Here is a 6,315-nt window from a genome sequence, read left to right on the forward strand (position 1 = left end):
GCAGATTTTGAGGTAAAAAGGGCACAAAGAAAGGCAAAAAAACAAGGTAAATCATATTGAAATTGTTTGTGCTGCACCTACTATTGATATTGGTTTATCCTAGAAAGAACTTCAGGCATTTTGATGTCTACCGAAAGCTTCTATTGCTGCCGCCTCCTCCACGGTTGCCAATTCATCTTTTCCTTTTGCTTCAAACCTAGCCACTTCAAGTATCTTGTTTGGGAGGTTAATACATCTGTTGTTTTCAGCTCATGGATAATTGATACAAGGGCTACAAAATCACATGACAGGTTCTTCTAGTCTCTTTCATCAATATACCCCTACTTTCGATAGAGATAAAGTTTGCGTGGCTGATGGAACCCTCCCTTTCACTGCTGGAAAAAAAAAGGTCTATTAATTGCTCCTCCACTCTTCCATTATCTTCTGTTTTACATATTCCACCATTCTCTACTAATCTCCTTTCTATCAGTAGTTTGACTCGAGACTTAAACTATAAAGTAAAAAAATTTCCTTCTTATTGTGTTTTCTAGGATTTGGTAACGAAGAAGGAGATTGGATATGGTAGATTAGATGGTGGTCTTTATTTGCTCGAGGGTAGTGGGGTTTCTACTTCTACTTTGTCTTCCATGCCTCATCAAATTAATTCGGCATTGATAGATCTTCATCAATGGCATTGCAGATTAGGTCATCCCCCTTTAGGAACTTTCAAAAAAAGTTTTTCCTAGTCTCGTTTTAGCTTGTAATAAAGATGAGTTTTTTTTTTTTTTTTTTTTGTGGAGCCTGTGTTTTGGCTAAACAAGCTCGTTCAACATATCCATCTTCTAATAATAAAAGTGATGCCGAAACGCAAACGGAAATTGGCTAAACGGGAGAATTGGAATAATGAGGAACAATCTGTTCTCTCAAATACGATTATCAAATTGATAGAATAATATCAAAAAGTCTGAAGTTTTCGAAACCCTAAAATACCCTTTTATATAGTGTTAACCCTAATTACATTAAGGAACATAAAATTACGAAAACGCTATCGAAACTACAAAAAAGGGTCAAAAACCCATGAAGACAACTCCAAAACGCTAAAAAAGGCCATTCGTCATAGCATAGCGGTGAGTTTCAATCGGCGGCTCGCTTCCATGCGGCCGACCAAATTTCAACCCATTCCGGGTTCGTCAATTTCAGCCTATTCTGAGTTCGCGAGCCTTAAGTGCATCATCCTCCCCCGCTAGGAAAAGATTCACCCTCAAATCCGCTTCGTCTTCATCAATATCGGTCTCCTCGGGTTCCTCCTCGTCCGCATGGTAAGGTGACAAATCTGCTACATTAAAAGTCCCGGATACATTGTACCCACCCGGCAGTTCAATCTTATAAGCATTGTCATTAATTTCTCAAGAACTTTGAATGGTCCATTAGCTCTAGGTTGTAATTTGCCAAACTTATTAGCCGAAAAACGCTCTTTTCTGAGGTGAATCCATACTAGATCACCCGTTTTGAAGACGACTCTCTTCCTACGCCAATCCACCCGTTGCTTATACTTCATGTTCTGCTCGTTGATCCGATTATGAACTTGCGAATGTAGCTCTTTGAACTGCTTTGCATGTTCATCTACATCCGAACTAAACTACTTGTGAACCGGCAATGGCGTGAGATCCAAAGGAGTAATTGGATTCCGTCCATAGACTATCTCGAAAGGACTCTTGCTTGTAGTGCGATTCTGTGATTTGTTGTAAGCAAATTCCGCCCGAGGTAACACCAAATCCCATTGCCGTGGGCTATCTCCAACCAAAGCGTGCAGTAGGTTCCCCAAGCTTCGATTTACAACTTCGATCCGCCCATCAGCCTGGAGATGGTAAGAGGAACTAAACTGTAATTTGGTTCCCATGTGCCTCCAAAGAGTGTGCCAAAAATGACTCACAAACTTCACGTCACGATCAGAGGTTATGGATTTGGGAATTCCATGTAACTTAACAATCTCCCGCAAAAACAATCGAGCAACCTGTGAAGCATCAAATGTTTTGTTATAGGGAATAAAGTGCCCCATCTTCGAAAATCTATCGACAACCACCATTATGGAATATTTGTTCCGCTGTGTTCGTGGCAATCTCAAAACGAAATCAAGGCTAACATCCTCTCATGGCACAATTGGGACAGGTAGAGGCATATATAAACCAAGCATTGGTACCTCGGTTTTTGCCAAATGACATATTTTGCATCTCTCTACAAACCGAGTCACATCACGCTCTATACGGGGCCAATAAAAGTGCTCACACAACAAGGTCATCATCTTATCCACCCCAAAGTGCCCAACTAGACCTCCTAGATGATTCTCGGTAATAATGGATTCCCTCAAAGAACACCGAGGGATACACAGACTGTTGCCTTTGAAGAGAAAACCCTCCTCAATCAAAAACTACTAAAAAGGTTCTGTTTTGCACTTCATCCAAATATCTCCAAAATAACGATCATCAACATACAAATCCTTAAATGACTCAAAGCCCAGAACTCTCACTTGCATTGTAGATAGCAAAGAATGTCTTCTGCGCAATGCATCCGCTACCTTATTCAGCGCTCCCGCTTTATGTTTAATGATAAAATTGAAAACCCGAAGAAACTCCACCCACTTTGTATGCCTAGCATTTAGTTTATGCTGCCCATTGATGTACTTCAAGGCCTCATGATATGAATACGGAATGAATTCCTTCGAAATAAGGTAGTGCCTCCAATATTCCAAGCTCTTCACTATGGCGTAAAATTCTTTGTCATAAGTCGAATACCTTCTCTTCTCATCGTTCAACTTCTCACTGAAGAACACCACGGGTTTATTCTTCTAGCTCAAGACACCCCTAACACCAATGCCTAAGGCATCACAATGCACCTCAAAAACCTCGGTAAAATCGGGAAGCACTAAAACTGGGGCTTCGGTCACCCTTTTCTTCAATAACCGAAATGCAGCATATGCCTCTTTGGTCCACACAAATCTGCCTCCCTTCGGACAATCCGTAAGAGGTGCAATAATGGTGCTGAAATCCCAAATAAACCTCCGATAAAAGGATGCTAACCCGTGAAAGTTGCATACCTCATGAATATTTTTCGGAGTCTCCCAAGTCGTAATGGCCTCGATCTTAACTGGATTCATTTGAATGCCTTCCTTCGATATAATATAACCCAAAAAAGTCACTTGATCGGCTAAAAAGTGACACTTATTAGTGTTGGCATACAATTTCTGCTCTCTCAAAACCTCAAATACTTTTCTCAAGTGCTGCAAGTATTGCTCAATCGAAACACTATATACCAAAATATCATCAAAATAAATGACAACGAATTGGCCAATAAAAGGACAAAAAACCCGATTCATCGGCCTCATGAAAGTGTTCGACGGGTTAGACAATCCGAAAGGCATCACCATCCACTCATACGGATCATCTCTAGTATTAAACGTCGTTTTCCACTCATCCCCAGGTCGCATCCTAATCTAATGATATCCACTTCTCAATTCTATCTTCGAAAAGATAGTCACCCCATGCAACCGATCAATCAAATCATCAAACCGCGGGATAGGATATCGATACTTGATTGTGATTGTGTTAACAGCTATGCTATCTATGCACATTCTCCACGACCCATCTTTCTTAGGAACCCATAAAGCCGGTATTGCACAGGGACTCATGCTCTCTCGGACTGCTCCTTTCTCTAACAGCTCCCGCACTTGCCTCTGCAGCTCCTCATGTTCCTTAGGACTCATCCCGTAAGCTGCTTTATTAGGGATAATAGCTCCCGGAATGAAATCAATACAATGCTGAATGTCTCTCATGGGCGTTAACCCAAGTGGCATCTCTCCCGGCACGACATCAGCAAACTCCTCAAGCAAAGGCGGAACTTGAGTGGGAATTTCGGGACTATCAAAATTCTGCCCCATCACCACAATGGCAAAAAGTTCGGGCGCGTTCACCGCCTCTTCCCCGGAACTCGACCTAGACAGCAGATTATTCATCTCCTTTCTCAAATCTGAAGGACCTAGGGTAATAGTCCAACCATCCTTCTTGAAGGTGTAGGTATTCCTGAAGCCGTCATGCTGTGTCTTCCTATCGAACCGCCACAGCCTTCCCAACAGAATATGACAAGTGTCTATCGGGACTACATCACACCACATCTCATCAGAATACCTTTTCCCAATAGAAAATTGCACAAGACATCTCTTGCTCACCTTCATCCCGTTCCCTTTCCTAAGCCACGATAGCTTGTATGGTTGAGGGTGATCTTACGTTTTCAGCCCCAACTTCTCCACCATGGTAGTGGACACCACATTCTCGTAACTCCCTCCGTCAATTATCATGCTACATACTTTTCCCCCACTAGTGCACTTGGTATGAAAGATATTATGCCTAAGCCACAATTCATCTTCCGCTACAGCAGCATTCAACATTCTTCTAACGACTAGTGACTCGCCAAAATCAGCATAGATAATGTCATCCCGATCTAGATCTGCATCCTCTTGTCCTTCATCGGCTTCGTCATAAACTGGATCTTCATCAACGGTTGAATTATCAACAAGTGTTACGATCTATCGGTTCGGACAATCAGCAGCAAAATGCCCGAGTCCCCGGCACTTGAAACATCGCTTGGTTGTAGCTCCTCCCCCGCTAATTCCAGCACTACCCCGCCCTTCCTTGGATGCAGATTTAGAACTCGCACCCTTAACTGCAGTTGGTGTCGAATTGGTTGAAGAAATCCCCACTTTTCCTCGGGATTCTTTGCCCGAGCACCGATTCTGGAGCTTGGGACTGTTGTCCTTCCTTTTACACTAACCTTCCACCTTTAAGGCCAATATGCACACATCCTCATAGGTCCAATACTGTTGTAATCGGACAACATCAAAAATTTCATATCGCAACCCCGCCAAATATCGAGCAATTGTTTGCTCGTCTTCCTCGACCACATCACAACGCATCCGCAATCGATCGAACTTCTCGATATCTTGCTCGATTGTTAAATCTCGCCGCTTAACATTGTGATACTCAATAAACGCCTCTTGCCTATAATGAGTAGGTAAAAAAAAAATTGCAACAATTTCTTCATCTTATCCCAACGATTCACTTTTGATTTCCCCTCTCTAGCTCGTTGCCTTTTCACATGCTCCCACCATATCGAGGCATGCTTTCGTAGCCTAATAGCCACTAATTTAACTTTCTGCTCTTCATTCAAATCCTTAATATCAAAGATCCTCTCTACCGTATGTAACCAATCAATAAACTCATCGGGATGAGCCTTACCTTGAAACTCGGGAATCTCGATCTTCATCCCAAAATTATGAGAAGAGGGCTGATTTCCAGGTCGTACTCCTCAATTCCGTCCCTAGTTTAGAACCCCAAAAGGGTTGACATCCTCCTCTTCATCATCGGATTGATCCTTAGATTCCGCTCCTTCTTCGGATTGAATGTCCAATCTCGCATCCGCAAGTTATCGCTCCAAATCTTGGATTCGCCTTCTCTGTTCTTCAATTTCTATGTCTCGTAGGTCTCTTAGATGCGGTTGTTCATCCGCTCCAGGAATGACTCCACGTCCCCGACCACCACGAGCCCGCTGTCCACGACCACCACGATTCTGTTCAGCCATCGGTCCAAGGCAACTTGTGCTCTGATACCAATTGATGCCGAAACGCAAACGGAAATTGGCTAAACAAGAGAATTGGAATAATGAAGAACAATCTGTCATCTCAAATGCGATTATCAAATCGATAGAATAATATCAAAAAGTCTGAAGTCTTCGAAACCCTAAAACACCCTTTTATATGGTGTTAACCCTAATTACAGCCCATTCTGAGTTCTCCAATTTCAGCCCATTCCGAGTTCGCGAGCCCTAAGTGCATCAAAAAGCCTTTTCCCTTTTCATGTGATTAATACTGATGTGTGGGTCCTTTCCGACATACTTCTATTTCCGGTCATTAGTGGTTTGTCACTTTTATTGATTATCATTCTCGTACAACTTGGGTTTATTTATTGAAACATAAGAGTGTCGTTTTTCACTGTTTTCAAAATTTTCACAAAATGGTCTAGACTAAATTCAATGCCACTTTGAAAATTCTTTGTAGTGACAATGGCACCGAATACATTGAGGGTCAATTTCAACAGTATCTCTCTGATCATGGCATTATTCATCGGACAATTTGTATTAATACCCGAGAACAAAATAGGGTTGTTGAAAGAAAGAACCGACATTTGTTAGAGGTCGCTAGATCTCTTATGTTTACCCGTCATGTCCCATTTCGGTATTAGAGTGATGATGTTTTAATCGCTGCCTATCTAATAAATCGGATGCCTA

This window comes from Rhodamnia argentea, chromosome 10, assembly GCF_020921035.1.
Source record: "Rhodamnia argentea isolate NSW1041297 chromosome 10, ASM2092103v1, whole genome shotgun sequence".
NCBI classification, from domain to species: domain Eukaryota; kingdom Viridiplantae; phylum Streptophyta; class Magnoliopsida; order Myrtales; family Myrtaceae; genus Rhodamnia; species Rhodamnia argentea.